General features: G+C 52.6%; 1 protein-coding gene across 1 annotated transcript in view; it reads right to left on the bottom strand.

Annotated features, from left to right (window-relative positions):
- The window catches only part of LOC149346297 (calcium-activated chloride channel regulator 3A-1-like), a 68,412-nt gene that overhangs the window by 42,242 nt on the left and 10,727 nt on the right, over positions 1-15,443 (bottom strand). The window lies entirely within an intron of this gene.

Below are 15,443 nucleotides of genomic sequence, written 5' to 3'. Positions count from 1 at the left end.
ATCACCTTGCCGCCACCCTCACCGAAAAATTTGAGCAGCGCATGGACGCTATGCTTACCAAGATGATGGAGCTCTTGGAACATAATCTTAACCATCGCTTCACCCAACTTCAAACCCCCTCCACTCCCCCCATCCTTCCTCCGCAAGCACAAACCACCTATCCTGAGCCACACATACCAATTGACACCCGTCTTACTTCCATCCTCAATCCCCCCACCATCCAATATGGCGGGGGGGAACACTAATAATCTACCCATTTTAACTTGGAACTGCCGCGGCTTCCGGGCAAAGCGCGCGCCTCTGGAACTACTCCTTCCCACCTTCACACCCACGCCCAACATACTACTTCTACAGGAGACTGCACACCGGGCAACCCTCCCGTGCTACACATCTACACACTCGGATACCACTAACACACCCAGGGCGTCCATACTCATCCACCGCAGCCTCACCTACGAAACTCATCACATCACGCCTGAGACGCCCTGCGTGATCACAGAACTTATACATCACACACATTCACTTCCTTCTATATTTATAGCAAACATATATCACCCCCCGTCCCTGCCGATGGCCCCGCTAGCAGCAATTCTGCGAAAGCTACACCATCTAGCAGGGAAACATCCCCTACTCATCGGTGGGGACTTCAACAGTCAGCATACTGACTGGGGATACACAACCACGACACATCGAGGTCGCAGGCTCTGGCTGCTCTTGCAGAACCTCCAACTCACTGTGCACAACACGTTTCAGACGCCTACGCGGATCGGCAACAGTGTCAGCATGGACACCAGTCCTGACCTGACACTGAGCCGCTGTATCCGCGGCGTTACCTGGAGCAGAACACAACATACACTGGGCAGTGATCATTACATTATACAAATCACTGTTCCGTACAAACCACCCCGTCACGCAAATACAATACACAAACTCATTAACTGGAATGCATTTCGCGCTGCACGCACCGCCCTCCCAGACGCTCCCATCGCAGACATCGACGAATGGGTGCAGTCAGTGAAGCATGACGTTCACCACAACACGCGAGACATTGAAACTACAACCGAAACACCTACCCTTGACACACGCCTAGCCCACCTCTGGGAGGCCTATCACAGCATCCTAGAACGCTGGAAAGGCAACAAACACAACCGAACGCTTAAGAAGCGGCTGGCCGCGCTGCAGACACAAATCCAACAGCACTCTGAGGAGCTCTGCCGATCCAACTGGGGATAGATATGTGACGGATGGATGGATGGAAAACTTTATTAAGCAAGTGAGTTTGGACCGTACAAGGTCTCAGGGCCACCGCACAGCCCTCACATTACGCGCATGTGTCCAGGCCACGTAGGGCCATGGCACGGAATCGCCGGAAACCTGTCCAGCAAACGCGCATGGCAACTCCTCCGACATCTCATTGACCCCACGCGCACCAAATCAGCAACACAGCACCACGTGACACGCCTCACACATGAACACATTGACGATCCCGACACCCTTTTAGACACACTTCAAACCATGTACACATCTCCAGGCGGCCCCACACCTCTACCGCACTACACAGGACAAGCAAATCCAACACTCGACACCGACATCACGGAGACGGAAGTCAGAGCGGCCCTCCTGACTCTCCGCGCCAACTCCGCACCTGGTGCAGACCAAATCACAAACTCCATGCTCCGTAATCTGGATGACCAATCGATCACCCACATTACGAAATACTCCAACCAGTGCTGGAGGGAGGGTAACCTCCCGCAGTCCTGGCGCCACACGAAGGTAATATTCATACCTAAACCCAAAATACCACTTACACTTCAAAACCTTCGCCCGATTTCGCTAACCTCATGCCTCGGGAAGCTCCTAGAGCATGTTGTGTTAGCTAGACTCACAAGTCACATGGCGGACAACAATCTTTACCCGCATAGCATGGTAGGATTTCGCCCCCATCTATCCGCACAGGACGCCATGCTGCAACTCTCACACGACTTTTTCGACCCGCTTCTTCCGGGTCACACCAAGGCAGTCTTAGCTTTGGATCTCCAAAGCTTTTGATCGCATTGAACATCAGGCGATCATGACTGCTCTATCCCCCTTGAATGTGGGTGCGCGCACGTATGCCTACATTCAAGCATTCCTCACTGACCGCACAGCTGAGATACACTTCGGCCCTCTGTCTTCCCCCTCCTACACTCTTCAGAGTATCGGCACCCCTCAAGGGTCCGTCCTTTCCCCCTTTCTCTTTAACATTACCCTCATCCCGCTCGCCCGAAAATTGGCCACTATTCCCCACCTGAAGCACACTCTTTATACCGACGATATCACCCTGTGGACCACTCACGGCAGTGACGGAGACATAGAGAACACCTTACAGGAAGCAGCCACCCTCACCCAAAATTACGCACGGACCATCGGACTGTCTTGCTCCCCAGAGAAGTCCGAACTCTTCCTCATCCGGCCTAAGAACCACCGCGGCCCCCGATCCCCCATTGCCATTGAACTGAATGGTGACCCGGTACCTGAGGTTGGAACCCTCCATGTATTGGGCCTGCACATCCAGAACGATGGCAAAAGCACCATAACCCTCAAGAATCTCAAGCAGGTTGTAGGCGCGATATCGCACCTCATCCGCAGGGTTTCGGGACGTCATAGAGGCATGAAGGAGCGCGACCTATGTCGCCTTATTCATGGCTTTGTCCTTAGCCGTGTGCTGTACACTACCCCAGACTTACAACTATCCAAACATGATATAAACGCTTTGGATGCTTTGATTCGCAAGGCATTCAAGGTAGCACTTCACCTTCCCCTCAACACACCCACAGACAGATTACTAGGCCTGGGCCTCCACAATACGATCGGGGAACTGGTGGAGGCCCACCGACAGGCCCAATACATCAGGCTCACACAAACCTCCACAGGTCGGTATATCCTGGACACACACGGAATCAAAATACCGGCCAACGACCCAACCCTCCTCGCCATCCCACGATCCCTTCACCGAGAGCACCTCATCAGGCCGCTCCCCAGGTATATGCACCCGTCCCACCATGAGCAGCGCCGCAGAGCCCGTGCGAAGGCAGCGTACGGCCCCCAGCCGGACGCCGTATGGGTGGACGCTGCCTGTACGGGTGATGAAGCGACAGCAGCTGTGGTCGACTCCTCTTTTTCCGCCCTCCTCACACTATCTCTCCCTCCAGACACCTCCCCAGAAGCTGCAGAGGAAGCCGCCATTGCACTTGCTATCACCCGCACGGAAGCCCGGTACATTTTAAGCGATTCTAAAACTGCGATTCTAAATTTTGCTCGAGGCCGAGTCCATGTCCCTGCTTTTGGCATACTGGACTCGCCCGATGAACCCCCGCCCCGCCAAGTGGAGCTGATATGGGTGCCCGCGCACTCCGGGAATCCCGGAAACGAGGCCGCCAACCTTTTAGCCCGAGGTTCTTTAAACCGGGCTCAGGTGGCCTCTGATCGGGGATTCACGAAGGAGCGCATGCACTCATTCAGTGAGCTGACCCAGGCGCACAGAGCCTTACGCCAGCTCTACCCCCCGCCCCACCCCTCCCTAGATAACAAACACGCAACACTCTGGCGCAGACTACAGACACACACTCCCTTCACCCCTTAATCTAGCCCATTATTATCCCCTTCTTCCTCACTCCGGCATGCACTCTATGCCCAGAACCAGTCGCCTCTTCCCTCCACATCATTTCCCTCTGCCCGGCGGACCCTCCCCCGCGGTACCTAGAGAACCTCAAGACCTGGGAGGACTGGGAGACCCTGCTGCGCTCGGAGGACCCGGCCGTGCAGACCATCGCCACCGGCCGTGCTGCCAGTGTTATGGACCTTCGGAACATAAACACTTGAATGCAGTGGGGTCGTACGGGGACCCTGGGGCGTGCCCCGAATTCCTGTGTAAATAAAGTTTTCTCTCTCTCTCTCAAACTAGTGAAACGCTGCTCCCGCAAGCGGAACGCCGCCTCCAAGAAAGCGGGCGCCACGTCAGCAGGCCGCTGAACACGGCACAACGCTGCTGCGCGCGCTGCGGCGCTTCACGGAGGGGCCCGGTCTAAGACCGGACCCTCTAAGACCGGACCGGACCCAAAGCCACTTCCGCGTCTTCATCCAGAAGACATCGTCATCATCCTGAAGCCCCGGGTAACCGTCGGTCTCAGGGATGTATACCAACATGGCGAGCTGGGAGCAGCGTTCGCGGCCTACCTGACCGCCAAGGCCGCAGCATCCCTTAGCATGCTCCCCACATAGGAGCAAAACCTGATCGTCGCAGGCACCAGAGACCCGCACGCCGTGGACAAGCTTCTGCGGGATTTTCAACTATCATCACCGAAGGGCCAGCTCTCCATTTACGGCCAGTTGAAACTCACTGGAGACGTGTGCCGCGGCGTCATCACTGTGGCGAAGCACGAGACCAGTGAGTCCCTCCAAAACAAGGTCCAGTGGCGTGCTGGAGAGCTTGCCGATATCCGCAAGCTTGGCAAATCAGACGTCGCGGTGCTCACCTTCGTGGGCAAAGTGGTGCCGCGATACGTTCATTATAACTGCAAGGTGACCCTTGTGCGTGCGTACAAGAAAACCATTCCGGCCTGCCTGCAGTGCGGCACTGTGGGCCACCGAGCAGACACCTGCCCCTGCCCGGATGAAAAGTGTGGCCTGTGTGGCCAAACGGCGCCGACCGTCGACGGAGTCAAGGCGCCGCATGAATGTACTCTGTCCAGTGCAGTTTGTAGGCAAGCCCACGCTACCTACTCCCGCGACTGCACGGTAAAATTCCGGCAGCTCAAGGTGAATCACCCCAAGGCTAAACGGCCAGGGCTTCCAAAAAACCAGCGACCTGGCAAGCATCCAAGTCATTCCAAATCAGGTGCAGGTGGCGGATTGCCGCGTGGTGCTCACGGCACCGACCAAAAGACATTGCCACCTTCTTCACCGTCGGTGAAGCCAGCGCCCGGGAAGAAGACGGCGCCTCCACCGCCCAGCGGCGGAGACACTGGCCACTTCGCGGCCCTCAGGACAATTGGCACTGCCGACGCCCGGGCATCAGCACCTCAACACGAGAAACAGGTGAGAAGCTGGGCTGAGATCGCCTCCTCTTCCTCCCATCCCTCACCCTCCCTCGTAACCGTCTCCGCACTCGACGCGGAATACAAAAAAACAGATAAACGTGCTCCGGGCACAGAATGAGCTTTTGCTCAACAAAATTAAAAATTTAGAGTCAAAATTGGCGTCCGCCGCACCGAGCCCGCAGAACTCGGACGCAATGGAGAGCGACGCGGAGATCTCATCTGCCCTCGTGACAGCCATCTCTGCGATGGAGGAGCGCTTAACCTCTAAATTGCGATATATGATCGAGACCGCCATGGACCAGATCTTGACAACGGTCAAATCTCCCGTCCCCGCGCTGGTCTCAAAACACATCTCGGACAACCCCCGCCTCCTCCGTCGGACGGGACCCATTAGGGACGTATCCCGCCCTGCAAAATTCAACCGTCTGATTATTGATTCGAACAATGAGGACAGCTGCCCCGCTCCTTCCGTCATCACCAGCTTGATGGCGCAAGTAACTGGCCCTGGGGCAGCGAATCCCTCCTCCTCCCCGCCCCCCAAGAATTTTAAATCATGGCGAGACACCTTAATCAAAGGAGTTCCGCCATCTCCAATTCGGTCATGTCAACTTCAATAACAGAGTGGAACTGTAGAGGCTTTAAGGACCGCACTAAGCGGACCAATTTCCGCCTCTACCTTGAAACTTTCGAGTCCTTACCAGCCGTGGTTGTCCTCCAAGAGCCAGGCCTGGGCGCCACAATTTCAAATTACACACGTTCCAACAGGATCCCGCGTTCTCTCTTCTCGTTCACGTAGGCTACACAGCCAACTTTGTGGATCTCGACCTCCAACTAGAGTATTCTTATGTAATTGTGACCCTCCTACCGGTCCGCCGCAGGGACCCACCGTTGCATATACTCAACGTGTACTGCTCTCCCAAGCTTAAGCGAGTGACTTTTGCGGACCTCTTTAGCCGCGCGCTAAGAGTATCGGGCCGCGATACCCTGCTGATTGTGCTGTAGAGGTATCGCAAGGAGGAGTCGCGCGGGCGTAAGCTGGCGGAACTTGCGTCCACTTTGGGCCTCACCCTCCACACGGACCCTGTCCACCCAACCCGGCTAGGAAATTCCGTGACGCGGGATACGTGTCCGGACTTAACCTTCACTCGCAACATACGACACGCAGACTGGCTCAACACAGAGGAGACCCTCGATAGCGACCAGTGCATCCTTAACACTACACTAAGCACACGCCCCCTCAAGCGTCCCAGAACACAAGCCCGTATCCCAGATTGGACGAAATTCATGCAAATTTTTCACGCACTTGATAACACACCCATTTCCGAGAACCACCTTCTACACCTCTGGGAAGCCCGTCGTAGCCACGTCCGCCGTTGGCGACATCAGAAACATAACAGAAAGCTTAAAGCTCGAATTGCCGAGCTTACCCAGAAAGCGGCAGAGTACGCGGGCCAACTCGCTGACTCCAACTGGGTGGATAGATGTAACACGGCCGCGCGAAAAATGTCCAGCCGCAACACGTGGCGTCTCTTTCGAGGCCTACACGACCCAACCAGAAGCATGAACCGAAACACAAAAACATTTGCAGCGAGCCGTGCACGCTTTCCCTGGCAACACAACTCAACTGGCACAGAAACTTCGGGACCAGTATCTGTGTACACCCCAAGACTCCCGTGGATATGCGTACTCTTATCCAGGCAAGGACAACACGGAGCTGGACCAACCTTTCCAGCTCCATGATCTGCGGGCGGCTCTTGCCAAAATGAAACGGGGCACTGCGCCAGGAAGGGATAAGGTCACCGTCAAGTATTTGACGAACCGGCCCGACTTGGCATACCAGTCCCTCCTCGACTACATCAATAAAATTTGGCGCGGGGACACCCGCCTGCCAATTAACTGGAAAACGGCTCTGGTCACATTTATTCCTAAAGCAGGCAAACCAATTGACGCAGATAACCTTCGCCCCATCTCTCTCACCTCTTGTGTGGGCAAACTAATGGAGACGATGGTGCGGGATAGGTTATCTGCATATCTTGAACACAAACATGTTTTTGCGAGCACCATGTTCGGATTCCGCCCACACAGATCCGCACAGGATGTCCTCCTGCAACTTAATCGGGAAATCCTTGACGCCCTCGAATGTCCCCATAATTACCGGGTAGTACTCGCCTTGGATCTTAAAGGGGCATTTGACAATGTAACACACGAGATTATACTCACTAACCTAAGCCAGACCGACTGTGGCCTCAACACATTCCGATACATACGCCAATTTTTAATGGATCGTCAATCCTACATCCGAATACAAGATACAGAGCATGGTCCCTACCTACTCGGCACGCGGGGAAACCCCCAAGGGGCGGTACTTTCCTCGCTGCTCTTCAATCTGGATATGATGCACCTGCCGGCACAGCTGGAGGGTGTTGCCGGCGTGCAGCACGCCCTGTACGCCGATGACATCACCCTGTGGGCCACGCAGGGTAGCACAAGGGACATTGAAACCAGCCTGCAAACAGCGGTGACGATAGTAGTCCGTTACGCCCGTCGCTGCGGTCTTCAATGTTCCCCTCAAAAATCGGAATTTTTGCACCTCCGCCGCTCACAGAAGTGCACAACTAAAATCTCTCTTTCTCTTGAGAACGGTCCCATACGCGAAAGTGCCGAGATACGGGTACTAGGACTCTACATCCACAAACACAGACGGCCAGACACTTCATTGGCCAAACTCCGTAAGGTGGGGGACCAGGTGGGCCGCATGATCCGCCGGGTTGCCAACAATCGCGGGGGGGGTTACGCAGTAAGGATGCCTTGCGGCTGGCAAACGCCTTTGAAACCAGTCGAATTTTCTATTCGACTCCTTATCTCCACCTACGAAAACAAGAGGAGGATGCGCTTGAGGTCATACTTCGCAAAATTATTAAGCGTGCCCTTCACCTCCCCATCACTACTTCAAACAGCCGGCCTATGGCTCTAGGGGTGGTGAATACTTTCCGGGAGCTCCGGGAGGCGCACGTTACAAACCAGTACACGCGCTTGTCGCTAACGGAGTCGGGTCGCCGCCTTCTTGCTCGACTCCATATCCAACACACACCTCCAATGGAAGACAGGTTTCGCATCCCAGAACTGTGGAGACGTGCCCTCCATATGCGGCGTCTTCCAGCAAACATGTCACTCGAAGACCATAATGGTCGGCGCCTGGCACGAGCAGAAGCGCTAGCCCGACATTATGGCAACAAATGAGGTGTATAGTATACTACGTGGGCGCCTCCGGTCCTCACCACGGGGGATGGTACACGGCGGTGGTAGTTCACAACAGCAACACAGTTAACGGCCTTACCTTCCGAGCCAGCAGTGCAACACAAGCAGAAGAGGTCGCGATTGCTCTCGCGGCCTCACATTCCGATTCAAAATACATAATCACCGACTCGCGAGGGGCCTGTCGGAACGTCGAACAAGGCTGTACTCCCTTCCTGGCCTATCGAATCTACCAAAATTGCATACGGGATACGGACCCCGCACACCGTTACCTTATATGGGCCCCTGCTCATCAGGGGTTGGCAGGAAACGAGGCAGCAGTCGCAGCCGCCCGCGTGCTCTCTCACCGCGCTGTTTTCTCCTCCCCATCCGATCAGGAACCCGATTTTAATCCGGTCTATACATTCAAAGATATTACAACATATCAAAATTGTCATCGCCTTCACCCTAGCCCATGTAAAGGCCTGAAGAAAGCGGATGAGCGGCTCCTTCTCCGCCTTCTCAGCAATACATTGCTGTGCCCGGCAGCGCTCAAACATTTTGACCCCTCCTTTAGCGGCATCTGCCCACACTGTAGTGCATTGTCTGCTTACACCTATCATATGGTGTGGGCCTGCCCCTCCAACCCTGCTATTCCCCCCATCCCCAACCGAACCCGAGATGACTGGGAGGCGACCCTGCTCAGCTGCCACGACCTACAGGCCCAACAAGCCTTAGTCGGGCGCGCCCGGGCGGCAGCCACCGCCACTGGGTTCCCATACTAGGAACCTCCACCTAGTGTTTGTAAGGATCGGTCCCATACGGGCTGATGCAAACATACCTCCTATTCATTCTTAATAAATGTTTTCACCACCACCACCACAGCAGCTTGGCATACACGGGCGAAGCGAATCCCGCTCTGGACGAACCCCTTACCATACAAGTCAGACACGCTGTGATGTCCGCCACAAGGAACACAACACCGGGGAAGGATGGCATCACCAATGCCATGATAAGGAATCTGGATGACAATTCAATCAAAAGATTCACGGAATTCGTCAATAAACACTGGGAACAGGGGACCCTTCCGGACGACTGGCGACATGCGGAAATAGTAATGATTCCGAAGTCCGGAAAGACTCCAAACCTGGAAAATCTTAGACCCATTTTCTTAACATCATGCTTGGGAAAAGTGCACGAGAGAGTTGTGCATCAGAGGTTGCAGGCCCACCTTGAGGACTACGAACTCGTGCCGCACACTGTTTGGATTTCGAAAATACCTATCAACACAAGACGTTCTCCTGCAGATCAAGGAGGAGGTGCTTACTACCGTCCCAAAATATGGAGACAACATCTTGCTCGCTCTCGATCTTAAAGCGGCCTTCGACAACGTCAGTCACAGGGCTGTGCTGGAGGGGCTCAGCAAACTGGGTTGCGGGCAGAGAATATTCAACTATGTGGAAGCCTTTCTGAGTAACCGAACCGCTACCATTGGAATAGGAGGCATCAGGCCTGACACCTTCAACACAGGAGCACAGACCTTTGGGCTAGTTGGTTCATAGCAGACACGTACAAGTGCTAAAAAACACGGAAAGAGAAGAGACTTGGACAACACGAGCGCTTACTTTCAACTGAAGGTTTATTGATACACAAGCACAATTTTATACACCTTACTGCATGACGTCAAACTGATAGCCGTGCTGACATCAGGTGGCTGCTCCCAAAAGCATTATTTCCTTTTTAGTCAGTGTGACAGATGGTGCGCTGACGCAGGATGGACCGGCTTTTCTAATCAAATCTGCCTCTATTATCTCTCTCACATCCTGACAAAAGAATAAGAAACCATGTAAACCTGTCTTCAGCGCATGCAAGATTGTGGCCAAACATAGTTGTCAGGATGTGAGAGAGATAATAGAGGCAGATTTGATTAGAAAAGCCGGTCCATCCTGCGTCAGCGCACCATCTGTCACACTGACTAAAAAGGAAATAATGTTTTTGGGAGCAGCCACGTGATGTCGGCAGGGCTATCAGTTTGACGTCATGCAGTAAGGTGTATAAAATTGTGCTTGTGTATCAATAAACCTTCAGTTGAAAGTAAGCGCTCGTGTTGTCCGAGTCTCTTCTCTGTCCGTGTTTTTTAGCGCTTGTACGTGTCTACCTTCAACACCCCCAAAAAAGCAACACCGCAAGGCTCTGTGCTATCACCTATGCTTTTTTAATATTGCAATGATTGGTTTAGAAAGGGCGCTCGAAGAAATTGAAGGAATCAGGCACGCCATCTACGCAGATGATATCACAATCTGGGTGACAAGGCGATCTTTAGGAGAAAAACAAGAGCTTCTTCAGCGAGCAGCAGACGCGGTCAACGCATACGCCCGACATTGTGGACTTGCATGCTCTCCTGAAAAATCCGAGGTGCTCAGAGTCTACAGACAAGGGTATGATCTGCAAAACACCATAGATATCCACATAGGGTAAACGAAGGTTCCGGAAGTATCGAAAGTTAGGATCCTCGGCATGTGGATCCAAAGGAACCGTCGTATTGATCACACGATCAGACAGCTAGCATATATTACAGCACAGATCACCAGGATGATTGCAAGAATTTCCAACAGAAGAAGAGGTATGAAGGAGGAAGACACATGTAGGCTAGTACAGGCCCTCGTGGTCAGCAGGATCTTATACGGCGTCCCCTACCAAACACCGCTCGAGCAAGAAAAGCAGCAGTTAGAGGCAATTCTTAGAAAAGTATACAAATGCGTTCTCGGACTGCCGGTCAACACTTCGACGGAGAAATTCCTAAAACTGGGCATAAACAACATATTACAAGAACATATCGAGGCCCACCTTCTCGCGCAGAAAACAAGACTGATGCTCTCCGAAACAGGCAGAAACACGCTGCGGTTGCTGAGCATGAGGGACGCTTTGAAAGAAATCAATAGCACAGCGAGCGTTCCAAATTAATTCAGCAGGATCATTGAGATTGAGTCCGATTCCAAAAAACATGCATCCAGATATACATAAGGCAAGAAGAAAGGCAAGATCTGAATTCCACGAAAGAAGCTTCGCCGGGGCAAAAGACGTATTATACGTTGACGCAACCACATACAGACACCGATACGGCTCTGTAGCCAGCGTGGTGGATCACCAGCTCAGGGAAATAAACTGCGCTTCGATAAAAACCAACCCAATCAGCACAGGTAATCGGCCCAATATTGCAAATGGATGGTTTCACTGTGGTCCTTTGTAGGGCCGGAATTTGCTAATATGTTTCCAATACTGGGCCGACTACTTGTGCTGCTTGGGAACAACATCCTCGAGGCTGAGAAAGCCGCAATTGCACTCGCCATCACCCAGAAGAGTGACGAGCGCCATGCTCACATCATTACAGACTCGCAAGAGGCATGCAAAAGATACAACAGTGGACGCATATCCACTGCAGCCATTCACATAAGGCGAGGACAATCACCTTTACGAGATGCGTCATCACGTGGACACCAGGCCATGAGGTTGTCAAAGGGAGCCAATGTGCGGACGCCAAGGCCCGAGAATACGCCAACCGGGAGGCGCGCACCGAAGGGGAACTGGACGCAGTCACTAGACGGTATGGAGCCATCTTAGAACACCAACGAGCCCTCCGGAGGACCTACCCTCCTCCCCACAAAGACCTTAGTAGAGAGCAGTCGGTTGCCTGGAGACAACTGCAGACTAATACATGCCCCAATCTGAGTTTACTCAGCAAAATCTATCCTTCCACATATGCCAACAAATGCCCGCTATGCGGTGAACACCCAACGCTTTACCACGTTACATGGGCCTGTCAGAAAATGCAGGCAGCGCCGATAAACACACCAACACCGGAGCAGTGGGAGGCTGCGCTGTCCAGCTCGAAGCCTGAAGAGCAGCTCAAGCTGATCGACAGGGCTCGCAAGACTGCAAAGGCCGCTGGGGTCCTGGACTGAGGGCTCCACCTACGTTGCGAGAAAGAACCCTTACAACCTTCTACAATAAATTTTTCATTCATTCCTAAAGGCAAAGATTAAGCGTCATTATTGGCAGTTAATGCACCAACAGAATGTAAAGTGAACAGTCGCGTAGCAGAATGCAGCACTCAGGCTTTCGCCTCTCACCACTATAGCCGCTGAAGTTCCTCGTAATTTTATTACTGCCTCTGTGGCACTGGTGACGTCACCACTGGATGACGTTACACATAATTATTGACTAATTAATTACTTATTGAAAAATTACTGATTAGTGACTAACTAGTACTTAACTGATACTTAATGGCGCTTAAGCTTCGCATTTAGGAGTGGGACGGAGACAGCGTGTTGTAGCGCTGCTTGGTGGTGGTGGTGAAAACTTTATATGAAACTGGGGAGTTTGGGACAGGTAGGTCCTTGGGCCCCCGCACGGCCCCACTGCACTCAAACGTTCATGTCCCGGAGGCTCATGACGCTGGCAGCCCGGCATACGGCGATGGCTTGCTTAGCCGGGTCCTCGAAGCACAGTAGGGTTAGTAGGGTCTCCCAAGCCTCCCAAGTGGTAAGGTGCTCCAGACCCCGCGGGGGAGGGTCCGCCGGGAAGAGGAAAAGGATATGGTTGAGAGTGGCATTGGGGTAGTGGCAGAGGGTACAGGAGGGGTTTTTGTGGACTTGGGGATGGCGCGAGCGTATATAAGGGGAGGGTAAAGTGCGTGTTTGGAGTCGCCTCCAAAGTGTCTGATGGTAAAAGTCGAGGCAGGGATGGGGTGGGGGGTAGAATCGACGCTCGGCTTTGCAGGCCAGCGTCATTTCACTGAATGAGTGCATGCACTCCCGCGAAAACCCCAGATCGGAGGCCGCCGGTGCCCGGTTGAGAGAATTTCGGGCTAAAGCGCTGGCGGCCACGTTCCCGGAATTCCCTGAGTGGGCAGGCACCCATATCAGCTCCACGTGGCGTGGCGGGTGTGCGGCGAGGGAGTTGAGTATGCGAAATGCAGGGACGTGAACTCTCCCGCGAGCGAGTCCAAGGAACGCCAACACCTGTTCGGCGCGATGCCTTGCCCATTGAATGCAACGGTTTTTTAGGAAAGAAAATGGCACAGTAATTCTATGTCATCTCGGTGGACACCTGAACCGCACCGCACAGGAAGGAAGGAAGTGGGAGCGAAAGAAGAGAGAAAGAGGGGCTGTAATGAAGAAAATGAAAATTGTAAGGGAGGAAAGGAAATTGCGCAGTAACTGTCTCACATATCTCGGTGGACACCCGTCATGCATTTGATGACGTCACATTTTGGCAGCTGCGCTCGTTGCTGAGTCACCCCAGGCGCTGGGTGTAACGCCGAGCGGACGGGAGAATGAGCCATTAAAGGATTTCGCCTTAAAAATCGACGGGCAGGCGCCAAGTGCCGCCGATACTTAGCGAAGCAGGTCGACGCGAATCAACAGCGCCCACAGCAGGTTCATAGAGTTGCCAGCACTGATGCGCAGCGAAGGCTGAGTAAGTAGGGCGCTTAGAGCAGATACGGGAACATCCTCGATAATCGCGCGCCCGCGAAACCAGCGATGAACACAGGGAAGGGCTCGAAAAGAGGCGTGAGGTTAGGCGCCGGCGTGTGCCAGAACAATCACTACTGCGTGTTAGATGCCTGCTTTGTGCGGAACTTTATGCAAATCGAGTCCGGAGTTTAATGCAGCGGGTGCGAAATACTGTCGTTTATGTCGGCCCTCACGTGCGATCAAGAACGGCGGCAAGATAAACACTAAATATATCGTGTTCACCATAAGCGTTTACCTACCATAAGTCAAGGACAGTTTCGAGCTTCCCTAGCGAAATAAAAGAGAACACAGGCTTGTGTGAAACTCGGCCCTGAAGGTGACCTTGGCCAAACCTACCATAACAACAGCCCATGCAGAAATAAAAAAAAATGGCGCGACAAAGTTTCGAACCAACGGAGGCGCGAACTGAACAGCTACGCCAGCACCTGCACGAGAGCACTATGCTATAATTGCGGCAGATCGCGTTTCGTGTTAAACTGCAACACACACTCGCGCTGTGCATTGCACATCGTCTTCTTGGTCAACTTCCATCTGAGGTGCGAGCAGATCAGATCAGCTTATCCCCAATCAGAGCTTAACCTGAATCTAATATCGTCGTCAGACTTGCCGACTACCCTGCAAAGCAAAACCATGAGCCAAGCAGGCTAAACACAAACTTTCGCACTTCTACTCTACAACTCTACTACTGCTACTCTGCTACTCTGCTACTCTACTACTCTACTACTCTACTACTCTACTACTCTACTACTCTACTACTCTACTACTCTACTACTCTACTACTCTACTACTCTACTACCCTACTACCCTACTACCACCAGCCATATTGGCAAGTAAACTGCGGTTTGTCCACAAACGTCTTATGGTTGTGGATACAACTTGGCTAAGCTACACCGTGGTTCACTTATTCACTTCAAAATGACCTCAAAACGGTGGTCATTGAGTTCATTTGCTGCACAGACGTCATAGACGGGAAATTTTTTAAGGAATTTTCGTAGCAATATAAAATCGCTTTTCGCAACCAGACAAATCAAAGTGGCAGAATAGAGGCATTAGAAGCCAATTTTAGTAAACATAAATCTGGATAAGGGTACTAAATTTATTTTAGTGCCCTTTTAAAGCTTCTAATGAGAGTCTTAAATTTTTGCTGTGATGTCGCTGGCTTCAACTAAACATCTCCAGACGAGAACCCCTGGTATAGGCACAAAATTAATAGCGCAAGTCGATTCCAGGGTTCTTTAAGTAAGCGGTCATATTTTTTTTATTTTTTGTTCGAGTTAGTTACACACTAGAGGTGCAATATATCAATCTCGTCTCCCGTGGAGACTTTTGTTTTACACCTTCGTTTCGCGAATCACCATACTACTTGCTCATTCTCAACACGACGTGAACTTCTGCTGTTTCGGCCAAGAGTCCGTGTATGTCTACCCTCAATTCTTTCTCTTCCGAATTACCATGAAGGACAGAGAGAGTGCTTTAGGAATAACCGTACTTTACCTACAAGGTTTTTAGGATGCTTTGTCTCTCTGCCAGTTGTTTCTTTCTGCACACCGCAGCATGTGCGTATTTCGAAACCGAAACTACTCAGTGCCGCAGA

Source organism: Amblyomma mixtum, chromosome 4 (assembly GCF_055824585.1).
Source record: "Amblyomma mixtum isolate Tamu chromosome 4, ASM5582458v1, whole genome shotgun sequence".
Lineage (NCBI taxonomy): Eukaryota > Metazoa > Arthropoda > Arachnida > Ixodida > Ixodidae > Amblyomma > Amblyomma mixtum.
The sequence above is the reverse complement of the archived record's forward strand: the minus strand, read 5'-3'. Positions and strand labels throughout refer to the sequence as shown.